At 44.2% G+C, this 22195-nt stretch overlaps 1 protein-coding gene across 3 annotated transcripts in view; it reads left to right on the forward strand.

Annotated features, from left to right (window-relative positions):
* The first annotated feature begins 1242 nt into the window (after positions 1-1242).
* Positions 1243-22195, forward strand: part of FAT2 (FAT atypical cadherin 2) — a 193115-nt gene continuing 172162 nt past the window's right edge. For 2 of the 3 annotated variants that reach the window (XM_077326518.1, XM_077326519.1), the window contains exon 1: positions 1245-1631. The gene's annotated coding sequence lies outside the window, so the exon portion shown is untranslated. Of the gene's footprint in view, positions 1632-22195 lie in introns of all 3 variants that reach the window. The other variant, XR_013229193.1, reaches the window with a different exon arrangement.

A 22195-nucleotide genomic window follows, 5' to 3' on the forward strand; every position in this document is an offset into this window, starting at 1 on the left:
AAACTCATGGCAGAAGAATATTGGGCACCTCCCCACTATATAAAATATTTAACAAACAATAAGTGCAAATGTCAATGATGAATCCACCCAGCAATTATAAAGTTACAAAGTTTGAGTCCTGTGGCGTACATACAAAAGCTTGTATCTTGAATAAAACTGTTATCTTAAAGGTCCCACGGGCCCCAAACTTTGTTCTGCTGTTTTAGACCAGGGATTTCCAACCAGGGTTCCAGGAAACCCTGGAGTTACACAAGAGCTGTCCAGGGGCCACACAGCCTTTGGCAAAAGTTCAAATGACTGCTGACATCACTACACCTCACTGGAGCTCACTTCCCATGTTGCTCTGTAGGCCTAGTCTCTTTCTCCACAATGGAAAAATGGTAGATGATTGATTGATTGATCGATCGAGTCATTGATCAATTGATCAAACAGCTTTCACACACATGTCTCTGAAGGGGCATGTCATGACTTCTGGAGTTTCCCAAAATCTGAAAAATATTTCACGAGTTCCTCCATAGTCAAAAGGATGGAAAAGGTTGCTCAGACCAACACAGCTACCCACTTGAACCTGCAATTAATGTTGCGTGTGGGGAATTATTGGCACCTGAACATGTCAGAAGTACTATAGTTTGAATACAAGATCAAAGTAGTACTGCCACAACAGACTTGTAAACTTGAGAGAAGCTGTGAACACATGATGCAGTACACATGAAAAGTGTGTGGAGAAAATATTTTCTGATAGTGGCTGCCACTGACCAGCCCCCTGCTCTCAGCTCCAACTTATTTGAGACCACTTGTCTCTTAGGCAGGTGCAGCCATCAACTTTGGAGCTAAGGTAACTGTTAGGCCATGATCTCAGCCAGGCTCAAATGCCAGCCAGGAAGCTCCCCTTGTGCCAGGCATTCTTGCTCATCATAAGGTACTTCACAGGGTTGCTGTGAGGGCAGAAGAAATGCAAAGGACCACCTAAGTCGCCCTGAGCTCCTCACAGGAAGGGTGGAATGGATAATATCGATGAATGTGCTAGATAATACTGACTTGTTCATACGCAGGTGCACATTTCAGTGGCCCGAAAGATCTCTCTCACAGATAGAGGCTTCGTTTAGTTCTCTGAGCCGGCACTCTGGCTCTGTCTCACGCACACTTCGCCTCTCTCTTTGGCGCCCACACGTTCGCTCGCTTGCTCGCTCGCTCCCTCCACCCTGCCCGCCCGAGAGGTCTCCAGAGCGCCTCTCTCTGCCCACAGCCACCCACAGAATTCAGCTCTGTGTATGTGTGCGCGCGCCCAGCCCCACACTCAGGCCCCCAAACTCGACGAGAACGAGACAAGCCGTCCTCGGGAGTCCCCCGGACACACACCTACACCTGCCCGCCTCCTCCCGCGCTGGGAGGGCTCCGAGCAGAGCGACAAGGGCTGGCCCGCCGACTGGGCTCCTCCTGCAACTTTCCGGCTGCCTGCTCGCAGGCGGGCTCCTTCTTCCTTAAACTTCGGGGAAGCCGCAGCGGCAGCAAGGGCAACAGCGAGCGGCAGCCATGCATCCTCCCCAGCGCCGCGCATTGACAGAGAGGCGAGCGGCCGGACAAAGAGGACGCCGCTAACCGGCCAGGCGAGAGCCCGCCCGCAGCACCAGGTAACGCCGGGAGAGGTGCCCGGGGTGTCGTTCGGGAGAGGCTGGCAGGGAGGGCAGGCTGGGAGGAACTTGCAGAAAGACTGGCTCCCCTGACCTGCTGGACTCAGCCGGATTGACGAGCGCAGGAGCGAAACCCAAATGCAAGATGTGGGATTTTGCTACCGTGTTTGGATGCTGGCACACGAGTCAGTTCACCTCTTCAAACTTTGGGATGTCTCCAGGACAGCCAGTCTTGCCTCCTTCTCTCTCTCTCTCTCTCTCTCTCTCTCTCTCTCTCTCTCTCTCTCTCTCTCTCTGCACATGCATCCTCCTGGTTTGAACCAATATGTGCAACAAGTGGCTTTGTGTGTGTGGCTTTTTAAATGCATTATAGGTCACACTTTCAAAAGTACCTGGATTGTGTCTTTGAATCCCCCTGCTTTTAAAAACTGGATTCAGGGTTTGTGGGTAAAGGTGAATGTCTAGCCTTGACCTGGAGGTGGGGGGGTGTTTGGAGAATTAAATTTTCCATAGGAAAAGGACAAAAGATTAACAAAATAGTGACATTTATGTTCCTGATTTTCCATGGTTTGCCTGAATCAAAGCATTAATCAATTGGGTTGAAGTTCCAAAGCCAATCTTGGCGGCTTGGTACTTGTGTAAAGTTTTCCGTATATATTTGCAATAAATCAGGTGGTTTGTTTCATATTCAGTCACTGAATAAGAAGCAGAATAAGAAGGAGGGAGTAAAGAAAATGTGAGAAAGGGGGATAGCAGCAGTGCAATGTTGTGGCTAAGGCTGCAAGCCATGTTTATTTGGGAGTAAAGCATCTCTGACTTCAAGGTGCTTTAGTTCTCAATAAACATATTTTGGACTATATTGCAAGATAGTGAACTGCAAAATCCTGTGAAAACAGGCAATTTCACTTTTCTTTCTATATCAGCCTCCTCTCTACAATATGGAAATAACAATACTGGCCTAACTTACAGGGTCATTATGAGGACATGTATGTCTAGCATTTTAAACTACCTCAAATACGTAAGTGCTAAGTATTACTACCAACATTTACTCTTCCAAATGCTATTCTATATTGTCATTCTTCAGATTTCCCCTGCTTGAACATTTTAGTTACCCAGAAAAATATATCATATGGTCACAGGACTAAAATCCTAGCCGCAATATGTTTAGGGCTATAAGCTATAGCCCACACAAATGAAGTCACTTGAATTTGAATTGGTGGTCTGTATCCTCCCATTTCACTACCCCTGAAGCCTTCCTCCTGCCTGAGGGGCCTTTCTCCAACTTAAGTTGCTATTCCTCCCATGGAAGGGAGGTAGTTGGAGGTAGTATATTCTTCTGAGAGGAACATGTTCAAGATAACCTACAGAAGTCTATTCATGATGAGGAACACAGTTTTTTCACTGTAGTGGGTGGAACTGGAGTGGGGAAGAATAGTTCAAAGTGGTAATTAAATCTTTTATCTTTCATAAGCCATGTACAAAAATGGTGACTATATTGTCTTTTACTAAACATTGATAATAATCCATGATGCAAAAATGCTTTCATTGACAATCATATAATGTGGCAGCGTGAAATGTTGACCAAATCTCTCAAGGGAGACAAGGTCTTACTTTTCCTTTTTTCACATTCAGGTGTCTTTGTTGACAAAGATATGCATGTGTGTGAATATATACAGTTATACATCTTTGCGTGCCTTCATATGCAACAAGGATTTTAGTCTCTAAGTAAATTGGCCCATAGTGCTTTAGGTTTTATCTTTGCACCCACAAGAAAAAGGGGGGACTTGGAGAGAGGGAGACATTTTACTGCACAAAGGTAATATACCTGAGTGAGTCCAAAGCATTAGGAGTTATCAGATAATTAATCTCCTCAGGGAATGTAAAGTCGGTTAGCTGCAATGCAAGAGCCCATAAGGACAAAGATCGATTGCTCAATAGCATCTGTTGCCTTTTGGATAATAGTTACTTCAGAAGGGAACCCAAGTATTCCGGCTTGATCTGTATAGTGATGAAAATAATGTCTTGCGACCACAATTATTCAGTTCATCCAGCCATTCTGAAACACATGAGGATGTGGTACTATAAATGTATCAACTGAGGCTTTCATTTGAAGCAGATGAGAGACTTGGGGTTATTAGTGCTTACTTATCCAGGCATGCTCCCCCACCCTCCAAGACACAGCCCATTCTGCCCACATTGGGTAATGCAGTTTCAATGCACTTTCGAAGAAGATTTTCCTGTTTCACCCAGAAAATCAGCTGCAAAAGCACATTGAAAGTGCATTGTCCAATGTGTGCAGAATGGGACAGTCAGTAGTATGGTTGTGTAATTAGATCGGTCTCCTATATTAGCTATGTATGGCAACTGACAGGACCTAGGAAATACAAACAGAAATATACTGTTCAATGGGCAAAATAGAAAATATGCTTACAACAAAAGGTTTTTTCAAAAAGGAAATGTATTGCTTGTAGATGAATTCTCAAAGGAATCAGAAAAGAATTGTAGAATTCACCAAAGAAGATGTTTCAACCAAAAATGGATCTTTTTCAATTCAAAATTGTCTGTGCTTCAATGGAACATCAAAGATAACTCACACCTTCAAATATGGTGTGATAACAGATCACACCTTCAATTTTGGTGTGTTTAATATCACCACGAGTGAATCTACTATGTCCAAATGAGTGATCATTAAAGTCACCATTTGGACCCAGTAGAATGAGTTTTGGTGATATTTTGCCCATTGCACTGTATATTTCTGTTTGTAGTCTCTTCAACTAGGTGTCAAACCTAAGAAATACCATCCCATAAAAATCCCTCCATAACAGTAAATGAGAAAACAAGAAAATCTGCAAAGTGTGTGCTCAGTATGAGAAAACATGAAATATATCTCATTATGAACTTTCTATATATTAGGAAGCCCCCCCCATATGTTCTAACCATGAAGAAATATGTGATAATATGATGAACTGCAGAAGTATTAAATCAAAATAACAAACGTTGGATAAGGTCAATAGTTGCTTGTTTCTAAGTGTTGTCCTTTATTTTGAAAGACTATCTTCTGCTTTTGAATATTACACTCCCATAGTGCACGATGGATATCTTTACATCACTGCTTGTGATAATTTATTCTCCACCCTTCCTCTAGGAGCTTGGCGTGCAGTTTATTTAGCCTTACCGCAGCCAGTGTGGTGATTTGGGCTGAGAGAGCAAGAATGAGAGGTTGCTCATGGCTTCCCAGTGAGGTTCATAGCGGAGCAAGGAGTTTAATTTGGCTTCCTACTTTTACATTCTCTGGTTTCTTTAACTGCTGTAACATATGGGCTCACACTTGTTGCAATTTGCTTGTAGAACTTGGATCAAGTTCTGGTGGTTTTTTTTCCTCCATTGCTTCCTGCTTTCTGTGCAACTGTTTAAGGCCTATTTTGCACATGATTTTTAGTCATGTATAGATGTACAAATATAAGTTATTATTCATTGCACCACACCTAAGTACATTGATTTTCTGGTATTTAAGTACATATAACATGGAGAGTGAGAAGCTAGAGAGAGAGAGAATATAGATTATTAAAATACTCATAGGGAATTTATATGTCATGCCGCTTTCTTATCTTACTAAAAAAAGACAATTTAGTCATGTAGGAATCATTTGGCTTGCTTTTGCTGCCTTGCTAACTCTTAACAGACAGCACCATCAGTCTCACCTTATTTCAAGGGCATTAGATAAATGCCTTGGAATTAGGAGTTGTTTGGAAAGATCTTTGTGAATCAACTGATACGGTTTTTGTGCACATTCTTCATGTTTGTACAAAAAAAAAAAACAGGCTAAGATCCAATGAGTGCCTTAGCCATGTGCAGTGAGATTTCTTTTTTTTTCTCTTTTCCCCCCTTTGAATCATAGAATTGGAAGGGACATCATGGGTCATCTAGTCCAACCCCTGCACTATGCAGGGCACTCACATCTCAATCGCTCATCCACTGTAACCTGCCACCCTCTTTAACCTTCACTGAATCAGCCTCTCCATCAGAAGGCTATCTAGCCTCTAATTAAAAATTTCCTTTTTTTGAAGATGGGGACATTTGCCCACCTCCAATCATCTGGCACCTCACCTGTTCTCCAAGAAGTGTCAAAAATAATGAACAGGGTTGTTCAGGGTTGTTCAACAGAGTAGGTTTGTGTTGGTGCACAACTGCGGTGTGTGTGCCGAGTTGTGCACCTGCACCTGCACCTCCCCTCCTCCCCTGCGGCCCAATGCTGGCTATGTTGGCCTGGAATGGCTGATTTGGATGCCACCACGCACAGCCCTAGTTCAGAGATTACATCTTTGAAATCATTCCATGTTACAAACTGTGTTTGGTTGGCTGTTTGATATATGGAAGGCCTCCTGTTTTGAAAAGACATATTCTGACGCCTCTTGGGCAGGCAAAACTAGTTGTGTGGTTCTTTGGTGGTGGTTCTTTTGTTGTGTTGCTTCAGACCAACACGGCTACCCATTTGAATCTATAGTCTTCAGCAGTAAGATATATATGATGCAGAAAAAACTGGACTGGACGACCCAGGAGGTTCCTTCCAACTCTTCCTGGATTTCTGCATACAATTTGACCTGATTAGTCCTCACTGGCAGAGTGCAGCTTGAAGTTACTGGCACTCACTGGCAGAGTGCTATCTCCCCCCATTGGCAGAATACCCCAGGAGAGGGCCAATCAGGTAGGGAGAGAGTTGGCTGCACACAAGTTCAATTTTATAATGTTTACTGATAGTGATTTCAGCTTCTCTCAGCTTTTTACCATTGAGATACTCCTGAAACATTCTTCAGGCTTCAAGAAACCCCAGTAGTGGGATCTCCAGGTCCCAGCTGGAGGCTGGCATCCCTGCCTCTGTTCAGGGTGTGTGGCACTCCCTTCCACCCACACCCAGAGAGAGAGAGACAGACAGAGAACACAGAAGAAAAAAGTATTCCTTTCTTCTGAAACGGCAAATCTTATTAACCACACTATCACCTCTCCATGTAGGAAATGACTGTCTCCCTCCTTGGATCACACTGAGAAGCCATTGGCCACAAGGTCCAAATTTAAAGGAAAAGAAACCCATAACAGTCAATGACAAAGTAAAAAAAGACTTACTCCAGCCTCCTGCAACAGCTGCTTCTTCCTGTGCTCTACCAACACCTCTTTCAGGCAATTTGTACAGCTTGGTGTAGTGGTTAAGAGCAGCAGCTTCTAATGTGATGAGCTGGATTTGATTCCCTCCTCATCCACATGCTGGGTGACCTTGGGCTAGTCACAGTCCTATAAGAAACTGTTCACATGGAGCAGTTTCTCTCAGAGCTCTCTCAGCCTCACCTACCTCACAGAGTATCTCTTGTGGGGAGAGGAAGGGAAGGCAATCATAAGCCACTCTGAAACTCCTTTGGGCAGTGAAAAGCAGGGTATAAAAACAACTCTACTTCTACTTAGTGTAGTGGTTAGGAGTGCGGACTTCTAATCTGGCAAGCCGGGTTTGATTCCACGCTCCCCCACATGCAACCAGCTGGGTGACCTTGGGCTTGCCACAGCACTGATAAAGCTGTTCTGACTGAGCAGTAATATCAGGGCTCACTCAGCTTCACCTACCTCTCAGGGAGTCTGTTGTGGGGAGAGGAGAGGGAAGGCGACTGTAAGCTGCTTTGGGCCTCCTTCAGGTAGAGAAAAGCGGCATATAAGAACCAACTCTTCTTCTTCTTCTTCTTCTTCTTCTTCTTCTTCTTCTTCTTCTTCTTCTTCTTCTTCTTCTATTAAACATCCCCAGGGCAAAGGCGTTTCCTCAGCACCCTGGATTCCAGAGGGCTGGAAGGGGGCCGTTTCTGGGTCTTCTGCAGCCCCCTACCTCCAGAAGACTCTCAGAAGCTGCCCCAGCTCCACCCCCCCCCTTATGTCCTCCAAGTTGAAAGACACCAGGAGGCCAGGGCAACTTACTGGCAGCAGGGCATGCTCTGAGGCAAGCTCCTTTTTCACCCAGGAAACTTCTGAAACTGGCAGGAAATTGGAGTAGAGAGCTGACTCCTTACTAAGCCTTTCCTGGCTGAGAGTTGCCTCCTGATTGGGTCTAAACTACCTGGGGTGGGCCATTCCTGGATGAGACCCAATCATGTAGTGGGTGACTTGTCAGTTTGGGTTTTATAAGGTTTATTACTCATTATTAAATTTTAATTTTTATTATATATAAAGTGTTTACAAAAAAGCTTTTGAATTCTCTAGAATTCTTCTTAAAACTAAAGTTTTAATTCAGTGGCATCTTTAAAATCAATAAAATTTTATTATTGGTATAAGGTTTTTGTGCGTGTATATCTGAAGAACTGTGCATGCATACAAAAGCTTATGCCCAGAATAACATTTTGTTGGTCTTAAAGATGACGCTGAATTCAAACTTTGTTCTGTTGCTTCAGATTAACACAGCTATCGCCTGAAACTGTCTTCTTAAGACTGATTGTTAAGAACTAGAGAAAAAAGTCTGGAGGAATCTCTAATCCTAATGCCTCTTTTCTAGAGTCCTGTATCTAAATTACAGTGAACACTGATATAATCTGTGTACAGTGTACAGTTTTAAAAAATTCAGTTTTAAAAAAATCTGTGGCTTAAGTAATTTTTGTGTACCACTGAACACCTGATGCAAACTCACATAATTATCCACTTTCATTCATTATAACATGTGAACAGTATTTAAGAATACTCTTTTCCCCAGGTTTGCTTTAGGTATCTGATAAAGTAGCCTCAGTCCACAAAAGTTTATGCCATAATAAAACTGTTAGCAATCAAGATAACAAAAGAAAATTGTTGTTGTTGATCCAATAGTATGTTTATATACTGCACATACAAAATGGCCAACGTGTACAGTATTTGGGAGTTTTCCATTGTGCTTACCTTACTCTTAAACTTTTCCTACAAACTAATACTTCTGTACTGATAACAGAATTATGCAGAAGTTGATTGTATGTGTCAACCAAGTAAATAAACAAACATTGCCCTTATAAAGGGAGAATAAGGAATAATTAAGACACACCTGGAATTCAACATCTGCTGCAGGCAACACATGCATTTTACATTACGCTCTATTGCCAACAGCTGTTGGCTGTAATGCAAACAATACAGGACCAATCATGCCAGACCTTGACTATAGCCATGGTAATTGTTTTTTGCTTACTTGTATCTTTTTATGTGCATATGTTGTACGTGTGTGTGCACATATATCTGCTTGTATACATAGCAAAATACACACTTTAGCCTTCACTGAAGCATGGACATAACAGGATTATAAAGTAGCCAACTTTTCTTGTGTTATTAGAAATAAGCCCAATTTCATTAAATAGTCAGACTTTGTTATTTAAAAAAAATTCATAAGAATACAAGGATAAATTACATGCAAGAAGCTTCCCCAACCTGGTTACTACAAGCTGGATAACTATAGAAATGATACTTTAAAGCACAAGAAATATTGTTAGTAAAAATATGGTAATATTATAGATAGAAAATTGGTACTTCAGAGGTTGGACTTCATCTTGGGACACCCTGGTTCAAACTTCAGATTGGGCAGTAGAAGAGAGACACTTTCGTGTTATGATTCAACTAGGAGACTCAAGCTGCTTAAGTTATTTTGGGCTAGTTACTCTTTCAGCCTAACCTCATCATAGAGTTATTGTGATGATAAAAAGTGGGATAGGGCACCTTGTGTTCTTTGAAAGAGGAGTGGGATATCAAATAAATAAACAGGTGGCTTCAGGCTGGTTTTTAGGGCTCTGTCCCACAATTTGCAAAATGTTGATGACAGCACTGATCTGTCTTAGTTGAGAAAGAAGCTAAAAGGTTGAGCAACACTGTGAAATAGTTAAATGGCACCATCAAAGCCATCTGCAGTCTGGGCCTGGTGTACCTGAAGGACCACCTCTCTGCCTATGCTCCCCGGAGAGCACTGCACTGGACAAATTCCCTGTCCCCGGGGAAGTACATTTGGCCTCAACAAGGGCCATGACATTCTCAGCCCTGGCCCTTACTTCGGGGAATAAGCTCCCAGCAGAAATCTGGGCCCTTCCAGAGCTGGCAGAGTTCTGCAGGGCCTATAAGAAAGAGCTCTTCTACTGAGCCTTTGCTGGGACCGATGATCCTATAATATCTTTGGGCCCACGCAAAGAAATACACTCCCTAGAGACACCTAGCCTGGGAACATTTATTGCCATGACTAGCTTGTGGACGATGATGACAAAAACTGATGCAGCTATGATGCTGTTAATTTATTAATAGGTTTTAAATCTGTTATAATGTTATTGTTAACATTTAATGTTTTCTTGTTTTAATTGCTTTTTGATAAATTCTGTATGCATACCGCCATGAGCCGGTCTCAGAAGGGCGGTTTAGAAACTGAATTATCATTATCAATATTAATAGCAATAATAATAACCTGCCTTGAGTCTCAGTGAGAGAAATGGGTTATAAAAAGGGTTGCCAATCTCCATGTCAGAATACCAAGTAATCTCAAGACTACAGAGATCATTTTTCCAGGAGAATATGGCTGTTTTGGGCTCTATGGCATTATACCCCACTGAGGAAAAAGAGGTTGTTGGACTTAGCCCACAGAGACCTGTAACTCCCACTTCAGCATGTACACCAAGCTCTTTGGAGAAAGTGAGATAAAAATGTGATAAATGCATTTTCCAAGGGGTAAACTTAATTGTGACATATTTTTTAAAAGACACTGGGAATAGAATCAGTGTCTGCTTCTTGAATAAAAGTGTGCCCATGAGATTTCCCAGCATTGTATTGCAAGATCTGAGTGGTGAACACTGCTGAGGAGCCCATGCTTCAGTTGGTGTCAGTGTGGGGAAGATAGAGGGGAGAGACAGAAGAAAGGAAGGGTAAAACGGGAGGGGAAGGCAGCAAAAATGTACAAAGGGGAAAACAAAGAAGGGGAATAGAAAATGGTGAGGGAGGAAGGGAGGGGACATGGGCTGCAGGAGAAAAAAACAAAAAAGGTAGTGAAGAAGGAAAGAAAATAGGTTGCAGTTGCTGATGGGGGAAGGCAAATAAAAATAAAGGAGGCAAGAGGGAATGGGGAAATGAGGTTCCCTCAAGGAGTCCTCACAGGTGCACCACTTGTAACATCCTTATCTATTGTTGTTCCTCTATATATTTCTGAAACAGCCTAGGGGGTGGGATGTGTCCGGCTGTCCAAGTTGGAATAGGGCCAATCAGGGTGCAGCCAGCTTTGCCCTGATTGGCCCTGCCCCTGCAGCTCCCGCCCTCTGGCCCTGGCCTCTAGCCTCTTTGCTCTCAGACGCCTCAGTGCCTGGAGCCAGCAGCAGGTAAGGGGAGAGGGCCCTGGGCAAAGGGTCATGGTGGAGGGCCTCCTAACGAGGGCCTCCTGGCCTGCTAGGCTGGGCCTGCTCCTGAGGACCTCCCGGCCTGCTGACTGCCTGCTAAGGAGCTCTGTCCCGGCCCTGCTAACAAGCTGCCCAGCCCCCGCCCACGCCACTTGATTTGCCACCTTAAAAGCCACCTTAAGCTGCCTGGCCAGGGGCCAGGGGAGGGGACCCTTTCAGCACCCGTTCTTAGGAACAGGCTTTGAAGCTAGTACTAATATAATGAAAATTTAGGCACAGAAGGCTCCATTTTGTAGTTCATATAAATTCCATCAAATTAAATGCCCTGTCAGCTATGTTTAATATATTTTTGTGGCATTCAGAAAACATGTACTGTGCCTTTCATAACTGCATAAATGAAGGATTTCTGGTTTGTTGTGCAAGAATGAGAAAAAAGAACGCCTTCGTTTTCTGTAAAATTATTACACAAACAGGAACTTCATCCTATGTCACATCTGGGTATTCATCTCTCTCTCATATCTCCCTACAGTTATAATATTTGAATTCGACTCTGCTTTATTTTCAATGCTAGCAAGAATCAGAAAGACATTGGTCAGTTTCAAAGCCGTCTCTAAGCAAATGGGAGAAGCAGATGCCTTTGAATCCTATAACTGAGACAATTCATATAAATAACCATGATTCAAATGCTTTCCTTCAAAGTGGTAATGAAGTGTCTGGAAATAATTTCTGCAAAATAAACTGAGAACATTCACATTATTAATCTTGTGTGTAGTTTTTTGTGAGGAGTGTACTTAGGGCCAGATCACCAGAAACTCAGATCAAGATGAGATTTTATTAGCAAGGCATATCATTGTCCTTGCATTCAGTCCAAAAATGGGACAATTTGGTCACCTTACTTTAAGAGCTATGATTGCCAGGGAGATGGGGCCCCTATTGAATACACTTGGTGACAATCCTAGGTTATATAATGTGTGACACAACTCTTTAGCATAGTTGCAAGAATTATAAGGTCAGGAGAAGAGAAGAAGACCTGTTGTTTTAAATCCTACTTTTTATTACCTGAAAGAGTCCCAAAGTGGCTTACAAACACTTTACCCTTTCTCTTCCAACAACAGACACCCTGTGAGGTAGGTGGGGCTAAAAGCTCTCTGTGAGAATAACTCTAAGAGAGCCCAAAAGCACCCAGCTGGCTGCATGGGGAGGAGGGGGGGAATCAAACCTAATTCTCCAGAGTAGAGTCTGTAACGGCTAGTTAGTTTTCCTGGTAGTTAGTCTTCAACTATCAATTCCCATAATGAATTAAGAAATCAAGGGTGGATCAAAATGCATATGTCAGGAAGTTGTTCTGGTTTTAATTCCATATCTCTGTGTTCATTTGCTTATGTTATTCAGATTAAGAAAAGATCATGTGGAACACAAGTGAGAAAGGAAATGCAAAATAATCCAGTCTCCCCTAACGATAGTCAGTAGAATATAGAGCAGAGTTAAACAGAAAAAATAAATATGAAATTATTTATTTATTTGTTTGTTTATTTAGATTTATATACCGCCCTCCCCGAATTAGCATGGATATCATCAACCCAGCCAAAGTTAAGCACTTCAAAGTACACAATGAAATTGGAGAGGGGGGATTCCAATCTTTTTAAAACACAAATTATTGTAGGGAGTTGACCAATTTGGATTGGGGTCATTGCAGTGAACAGGAAAGTCTTGAGCATGGGATTGACTTTGTCATTGAAATCAATTCATGAGAGCGTCATTCTGAATCATGCCCATAGTCTCTTAATCATTCCCATAGTCTTAGTTTTAAAATCACCAAATAAAATGCAAATACTTTTGATAAATGTTCAGGAGGAAAATGCTGACAAAAATAGAATTAGATATAACAGTATGGAGGAACATATATGAATTGCATTTTTGCCTTTATATTTTGCAAAAAATATTTTATTTTTTTGCATTATTTAGGATTCACCTTTCTTCCTAATACACAAGGTGGATTATTCAATGTAGATCAAAACAATAAGAAGAATGTAACATTAAATAAAATATGCAATATGGTTTGGTTTGCAAAAATCTGAAATGGAGCTGAAAATAATGCATGAACATTACCATAACACAGTGGTTCTCAACCTTGAGGTCACCTGGGGTCGCCAGGTTGCCCGCCACCATGGTGGCAGGTGGCAGTGTGTGGAAGCATGTGGTGGCGGCAGTGGGCAGTGGGTGGCGACAGGTGGTGTTGGCAGAGGCGGGTGGAAGAGGCAGCCAGCGGCCAGTGGAGGTGGGCAGAGGCGGTAGATCCATGGCAATGGCTGCCTCCATACCACCTTGATAGTTTTGTGCATGAGCGTGCACATGCGTTTCCAGTGCCCTACAGGCTCCTTCTGCAGTTGCCCAGCCTACCCAGAGGGTTGTGCCAGCACCTGCCAAGGAATGCACCAAAACACTTCGCTCAGCTCTTTCAGAGCTGGCAAGAAAGGGACCTCCTCCCCCCGCGGGCCCAAAGTCACCCCATCCTGACCGATTCTGTCCAGCAAGCCCCACATGCTCTGCAGCAAGGCTGCCATGGAACACCCCCCCCCCCTTGGTTAAAAGAAGGGAGAAAGGAGAGAAGCAGCGAGCCAATGGAGCAAGACGCATGCTCAAGCCCGGCCTGGAGCGGGACAGTGAGCAATGTGGATGCAATGGTGGTGGCAGCAGTAGCCCTCTTCCCTGGGCAGGGCCCTCGCCCCCCTCCAGTAACCTCCTGCAATGGGTCGCCCATGGCCATGGCTGGGGGGCCGGCAGAAGCGGCTCCACAGGGCTAGCTGGCTGGGTCCCTGCTGGGCTTCGGCGCTGAAGTTGGGGTAGCGGTGAAGAAAAGGTTGAGAACCACTGCCGTAATACATCAAATGTTGCAGAAATAAAAGAGTACAGCAACAGCTATAACAGGTCTCAGTACAGCCTTATTATTTATGTATTTATTTGTTTGTTTATTTATTTATTTGCCATCAAATCACAGCTGTCTTACTGTGACTCCCATAGGGCAGGAGTGGCCAAACTTTGGCTCTCCTGATGTCCATGGACTACCCTTCCCGTGAGACCTTGCCAGGTCTTGCCAGTATCTACATCTGGAGAGCCACAGTTTGGCCACCCCTGCCAGCATTTTCAAGACTAGTAATGTTCAGAGAGAATTTGTCATTGCCTGTCTCTGCATAGCAACCCTGGTATTTTTGGGTGGTCTCCTATTCAAATACTGGCAGCTGATCCTGTTTAGCTTCTGAAATATTATGAAACTAGGGGCAAAGCATGTTGTATCCAAGAATACAATGGCCGCTAGAGCTTGGCAGTGGGAAGAGGAAGGGGAAGAGTTGTCCAGTCTGTAAGGGCATGGGGTTGAATGTGTGTTGTGTGGGAGGTTGTGGTGGCATGGTGGCAAATGAGGGCATGGGTGTGGAGATAGGGGTGTCAAGAACCTGTGGTGTGGACTGTTTGTTGAGTGTGGGAGAGGACTGATCTTTGGGAATTGTGGCATAGTGGTTACAGATGAGGTTTCCAGAGCCATGTCCTCAGATATGTGAAGGGAAAATCAGACTGGAGACTCTTCTTAGGGGAAGATTACATGGCAACCAATTCCTCCCAGTTCTGCGTCATTTCCCTTCTTGTGTGAATTAGGCCACAGACACCGAAATGCCCCTCTGCCCTAATACACATGGGGTAGTGTTATGTGCTCACATGCTTCTTTCATGGTTGCTCCTTAGAAGAGAAACAGATTTTTGTACCCTGTTGTTTATTACCCAAAGGAGTCTCAAAGCGGTTTACAAACACCTTTTCCCTTAGTCTCCGCACAATAGTCAACCTGTGAGGGATGTGGGGCTGTGAGAGGTCTGAGAGAACTGGGAATGGGCTGCAGTAACCCAGCAGGCCTCAGGTGTCTCAAAGCATTTTCCAATTGTCTTCCCTTCCTCCCCCTATAGAAGTCTCCCCATGAGAGAGAAGGGATAGAGAGCCTCACATGGAAGCTGGCAACCCTAAGAGGAAGACTCTATGTGCACAGCAGTCTTGTCCTTAGTAAGGTTTTTTATACTGGTTTTTTATTTGCCAGGCCAAGGTTGAAAAAAGTCATTACAGTTCCAATGTCTCTCCAGCCATTTAAAGGTAAAGGTAAAGGTATCCCCTGTGCAAGCACTAAGTCATGTCTGACCCTTGGGGTGACTCCCTCCAGTGTTTTCATGGCAGACTCAATACAGGGTGGCCTTGCCAGTGCCTTCCCCAGTCATAACCATTTTACCCCCCTGCAAGCTGGGTACTCATTTTACTTACCTCGGAAGGATGGGAGGCTGAGTCAACCTTGAGCCGGCTGCTGGGATCAAACTCCCAATCTCATGGGCAGACAGCTTCAGACAGCATTTCTGCCGCTTACCACTTTGCGCCACAAGAGGCTCTTCTCCAGCCATTTACTTGTTCACTATTTACAGTTTCAGGCTGTAAGTATTTATTTAGATCCTCCTGCACTTTCCAGACTCACAGGACTGATGATGGTCTGCCTGTCTGCGCCGCAGAATACAAACAGTTGCTGGTAGGGGCTGGCCATAGCCCATAGCCCAGGAGGGACACATCTGCACCATTCCCTTCCAAATGCAGGCAAAAATGGTTCCTTTGAAGGCTGGGTTCTGAGGCATTGTACAATTTTGAAGTTCTACCTCCAAACCTCCAGGAATATTTCCAACCCCAGGGTAGCCAACCTCCAGGTGGGGCCTGGAGAGCTCCTGGAATTACAGCTCACCTATAGAGTATAAAGACCAGTTCCCCAGGCAGAAAGTTGGACAGGGTTGTGGTAGAGAAGAAACATTTAAGGCCTTCCACACAGGTTCCTGTTGAATTGAAAGACTTGAGGCCTACTGCACAGGGTTGTTGTGCAGACAAAATAACCTCTGCAACAGCATCCAGTTTTGTCTGCAGAATAACATTGTGCAGTGGCCTCAAATCTGCAGAGTAGCAAAGAAGAAAAACACGTAGCTTGGCTGTGTCTAACCCCTAGCCAGAGCAGTATTTTAAGTGAGAAGGAGCTTTTCTGTGGCCTCCCTGTCAGCCAACTGTTTGGCAGAAGGGGAAAGTTCCCTCCCCCTCAAAAGGAAAGCCCTCAGGCTCCCCTGCGTTGTTCTCTGAAACACCTCAGTCAGGGCCTGTCAGAGGCTCCTTCGCAGCAGGCCTGAAGGGAGGTGGATGGAGGGAGCGAACTCTGCAGCCTCCTGCCAGCTCTGTCAGGGTTCTGATGCAATTTTATAGTTGGACATGATAGTTAGGACAGCCTTGGGGTGAAAAGGGCTGGCGCAGCCTGTCCAAGCCTCTGTTCTCACCCCCCTTGGCAGCCCTACTGACCTCCTCTCCCTTTGGTGGTCAGGAGCAGACTGGCAGCCATGTCTCCAGATTTCCCCTGGCTGGGCTGGGTGGATGGAACTCTGGTTCTCCTGGTGAGGGCCCAAACAGAAGGCACTTCACACGTTCTGATTGCCCCCTTCTGCTTGTCAGTCCGGGGCCAAGGGGCCAATTCGGGAATTTTGATCACAGACTCAGCCCAACCCAACCCTCCTTACTGTTTTATTAAGAGGGACAGATTGGGCTAGTCAGAGTAACCCTGAATTATTGCGTTTTGAATAGTTCACAGAACACCTGGAGAGTAGGAGCCTTCCTGACCTTCTCTGGCAGACCATTCCATGGGATGCAATAGAAAATATCAGTTAAATAAAGGTTTTATAGATTATAACAGAACTGCCATTTCTCTATATACTGTCAAAACATGTGTAGATCCAGATATGACTTAAGTCAGGAGTAGTTTGGACTCAACATCACAGCAGACAGGAGTCTGGGAGTTCTGTATATGGAACTACAAAACATTTTTCATTTTCAGTATCTAGTACACAGGACTCAGATTTTATGATTTTAAGGTATGGAATGGGATTTCTAAACTGTGTCTTCCATAGGATGTCATTCTGATGATTGCCAAGACAGCTTAGCATATAAGCACACCCACTAAAGTGGAAGGCACTCATGTTCCCAGAAAATTATTTGAAAGTATGTTTGTGGGGGGAGGAATTGTATTTATTCTTCATTTTATGCATTTATACCCTGCCTTTCCCCCCCCCCAATGGGGATCTTGCCTTATTCTGTCCTCTACTTCATCCTCACAACAGCCCTGTGAGATGAGTTAGAATGAGAGTGTGTGTCTTGCTTAAGGCATTGCTCCTCCACCAGAGAGAAGATATTTGAATCCACCAAAAGTTTAGGGCTGTTTTAGCAGGTCATAAAAGGAGAAGCTGTTTGTAAGAAGAAGGGACTCCACTGGGATCTGTTCAGATAAAACTTACCATCTACATAATTGCATCAGCTCATAAAAGGACTGTCACAGTTCTGCAAAAGGTAGTGACAAAACCTCCAACTGAGTGCCACTTGGCCATGATCCCAGAGATCCTGAAGCACTCCTGAGATATTAATACTATTGCTGCATACAAACAGGCTGCAGTAACAATTGTACATTCCCTGGGCAATACAATCCTAGGCAAAACATTCCTAAAATGTTCAAGCTTCTCCTGTTCTGTACATGCACAGTCAAGGCGTGTATGCACAAGCAGGGCAATGACGTCACCTGCCATTTGATCTGCTAATTTAGCCATTTAGCCTTTTTCATTGCCATTGGGCCAAGTCTTTCTGATGGCAATGTGAATATCTGAATTTTTTGTTTATTTCCTGAGAAGTAGCTGTTGCTGTTCCTCTTCTCTTACACATCCCAGCTGAAGACAATGGTATCTGAGCATTGACCCTTCACAATCTCATCAAAAGAATGTTGAGAGGAGGTTTAATTAACCAAAACACTAATCGCTCACTGCATACTTCATGTAGTGAAGGCATTTTCTACGGTACTCTGTTGTTTCCTACAGTATGAATAACACATCTTTAAATATAAGTGTACTAGTAGGAAAGCCCATTTGTAAAAATGGGCTATTCCAGGACCCGGGAGAAGGCTTGGCAGCCCCCCACCACCACCGCCAACGGGCGTGTGTGTCATGGGCCGGGAGAAGGGCGAGGCTGCACAGGCAGCCCCCCCTCCCCGGGGAAGGTGGCTGCCTCGGTGGCAGCAAAAGAGACCACGCGGTCCTTAGGCACCCCCCTCCCTGGGCCATGTGCATAGCTGGCCATCGGGAAAGGAGCAGGGCCTGCTGTGTCGAAGACGCGGAGGCCCTGTTCTTTTCCTGCCACACATTCCGTCGGTGCCACCCCCCTCCCCGGCCAAGGTCCGTGGCTGGGCAGCAAGAAAGGAGCAGGGACGCCATGTCCTCGACACGGCAGCCCTACTCCTTTCCCACCGGCGAAGCGTTTTCCCCCAGGCGGTGACTTACCGGAACGGGCACGCAGAGGCGAGGACAGCCGACTCACCAGAGTGCACAGCTGAGGACGGGCCAAGTAGACAATGCGCGGCTCCCTATTGGCCACTTGGCCCTGGAATGACACTCGGAGGGGCCAAGTTTTTATCATGGACTCGGCCCGCCCCTTTCTCCTCCCCATTAGCCCTTACTGTTTTATTTAGACCGCTCCACAGGAGCGGTTTAAAGATTCTTGTCTGACAGCCTAATTGAACATTGAAGCCTGGGGAGGGTGGGGGTTTGGAGGAGAAAGGATCCTCAGCAGGGTATTCTGCCATAGAATTCACCCTCCAAAGCAGCCAGTTTATCCAGGGGAACTGATCTCTATCACCTGGAGATCAGTGGTAATTCTAGATCTCCAGGCTCCATCTGGAGGTTGGCAACACTATGTTCTATGTGTATCCTTCATAGGTCTGGTATATTGGACTTCCTCTGGAAGATCTGTGTTTAAAATTTAGTTTCCAGGCAAATGAAGGAGCAATTCAGATTGATCCTGTGGTACACAAAGAAAGGGGTCTCCCCCTTTTTTCCTGATCTGAAATAGTCCACAGGAGCCTCTATTGGTGTGGTTGGGAAAACTGTACGGTTGGACTATAAGGGTGCCATTTCTGGTCAGGAAAATGGCACACCAACAAAGTATAGTTTGTCGGTCACCATGAAGTACAGGTAAGGGCTGAGCAGATGCTCCTAGCACCAGAGGAATCCATTCTACCACACAGGTTCACCTCTGCAACACTCACAAACAGAAGCAAGGCTTAGGATGCAAGTCCGTATGTCCTACGGGGAAAAGTTTAAGAGCTAGGCACTGGAGAAGGACACTGAACAATGTAATCAGGATTAGAAAACAATTGTAACCAGAACCAGATATTCTAGACATTACAGTTTAAAATTTGGCTCGGGAAAATGTTGGAAAATGATCATTTGTGGGATCTACCACATTGGGATCTATTCTGTGCCCTGCCATACTAACACAAGAATTGTGCCAAAGACTCCCCAAATTAAAATAGTGAATTTGTTTTATAGCAAAATGTTCTATATTAAATATCCTGTATGCTGCTAAGGAAATTAGCCAGAGGGGGAACTAGCACCCAGGATGAGACTGGTTCTCATTAATGTTATCAGTATCAACCAGAACTGACTGCTGTGGGCTCAGTAGAATTAATCACTTTTATGAAGGCTGATTGTGCCTAACATTTCTATAAGCTCTTTCCCTTCCCTGAAAGGCCTCACAGTTTCTCCTCATTCCCAGCTTCCTTCTCCCCTTTGCACTCACCAGCCAACCTGTCTTTGCCCCCACACACTCCTGGCAGCCTCTCCCTTGGAAGACTGGGGCTGAGTTATGTAGTGCTGAGTAAGCAAGACTGAGTTGCACAGTGAGGAACCTTCAGGGACTTGTGCGGTATATGTTGTTTTCTTCCCCACTATTTCCTTTCTCTCCTTTCGGCAGCCCACATATCTTCACATTTCCCTGCTTCCATCTCTCCTTTCCACCCACCCACCTACCCTAAGGTGACCAGATTTTAACATTGGTAAAGCGGGACACCATTGACCGGGGGGGGGGGGGTCTTGATTTTAAAATTGGTCTATATGGAGCAACAAAAAGTTACACAGAATGCAAAAATAGTATTGTAATATATATATTTTTAAATTTCAACATAAGTACAATTTGCCAGGTGCCCCCAGATGTCCCTCCAAAAGTGGGACAATATGGTCACCTTAACCTACCCACTCACCTACCCACCCACCTTTTATGTGCCACCCATCCTCAGCTGTATTAGTTATTTATTTACTTCATTTATATCCTACTTTCCGCACAATGGAGACCCAAATCAGCTTATATAATTTTCCTTTCCTCCTATTTATCTTCATAACAACCCTGTGAGGTAGGTTAGGCTCATTGTGTGTGTCAGGCACACATGACCTAGTGATCTTCCACAATAGTGTGGGAATTCAGACTTTGGTCTATCAGATCCTACTTTGAAACTCTATCTACTATCCTGGCTTTTGTGGGATGGCTGCTGTAGAACAGTAGAAGCACCTGGGCCTGGGTCAGTCATGCAAGTTGTATGGCAGCAAATTATTCAGAGGCCTGGCCCCATGTGTCCTCTTTCAGAGTTCAAAACCGTCATGAAAAGGGCCCTCCCCCTTTTTTCCTTCCAAAAAGTAAGACTTGAGGGTTAACAATACTCTTGTGGTTGCCTAGCAACAGCTGCTGAGAGTGTGTTTCTTAAAGCTACAAGTGCCCCTGCACTTTAAGAAAAGGCAGAAGAGTTGGTTCTTATATGCAGCTTTTCTCTACCAGGAGTCTCAAAGTAGCTTACCATGACCTTTCCTTGCTAGCCTTATGCATTACACCAGAAAGGTTTCTCACAACAGTGTGGTAGCAATACCTCCTCAGTAGTTGTGTCAGAAGCTGATTTTGTTTTGTTTTTATCTCCTTTACATAATTGTTCATTAACATGGTGGTCCATGTTCGTAAGGAAGGGTGTCTCTGTGTAAATTCCATATCATAAAATGGTGGAACACCTTACACATTACGTGGCCATAAGATCAAATCTGCAATCAAACGTACACATGATGGCTAGCTGCCTTTTCTGAAAAATGAATCTGCATGCTACATATATTAATATATGTTTGTTCCATTTGCACAATGCATTTTAGGTGTATTTTTCAACAGTTTCAGCAGTTTGACCATGGACTTTGTTTCCAGTGCTGAAATTCTTACTATATAGACATTTAATTAACTTGCTGTTTCCAAAGTGAGCTATGTTTGATGTAATCCTATCTAGGAGCAGGTGGTGAACTGGGTAGTACCCAAATTTCTGGGCAAAATGATTGCATTGAATTGCAGCTCTTTCTTCCCCTCCCCACTTCCCCCTCTCCCTGGAAAAGGCTTTAGGTTGTCACAAAGACCTACATGCAACTACATGCCCCTGCTTCCTTGTTATACATGGCAAAGAATGAAGAAGAAAACGATGGAGGAAAAACAGTTTGGACTCAAGAGAGGGGCAATTTTATTGGTGTTGTAAAGTGTAAAGAACAGTAAAGTAGAAGGAGAAGTGATTTGTGTACATAGTAAAGTGAGGAAAATGAATAAAGGACACTGCAAAGAAGGCAGAGAGAATCTGTAATGCATTTTCTCTTTTCTGGATAGTCATTTCCAATATATTTTTCATAGCCAAAGATACTTCTGTAAATGTGATACTTCTGTGAATTTGATCCAACTCACCAAGTAGGAACTATAGTGGTAAGGACTCATTTATTTATCATATGGTGTGTTTAGTGCAGCCAGGAGATCCGAAGATTGTCCTGTAGCCAGGCAAGGGATGTTTGGAGGTAGTTTGCCATTGCTTGTTTCTGTGTCATAATCCCTTGAAGAAACTGCATCCATATCCTTGGAGGCTTCCCATGCAAATTCTAGACAAGGCTGTCCCTGCTTAGCCTCCAAGATCTAATGGGATCAGGCTTGGCAAGAGTATCCAGGTCAAGGAATAATGCACTGGGGACATCCATGCTTAGGGTGACTGGGGATAAACTTCATTCCATGCATGTCTGTCCCCCTTTGAAACCATCGTTTAGCTCAACCAAACTGGAGTAACCCCCCTTTGACAAATAGAACATCTACCAGTTCAGTGAAACTTCATCCAAGCAATAAGAATTCTTTTTCATAATTATGCAGCTGGTTTAATGCAACGCAACTCTTCTAATATATGATCCCAAACAAATCACTATTTCACAGATGGCAGAAGCACTAGAAACAAGTGATGGGAAGTAGATTATATTTTCTTCTCCATACAAGCGTAAGACCCTCCTTGAGCAG

Source organism: Paroedura picta, chromosome 3, assembly GCF_049243985.1.
Source record: "Paroedura picta isolate Pp20150507F chromosome 3, Ppicta_v3.0, whole genome shotgun sequence".
Taxonomy (NCBI): Eukaryota; Metazoa; Chordata; class Lepidosauria; order Squamata; family Gekkonidae; genus Paroedura; species Paroedura picta.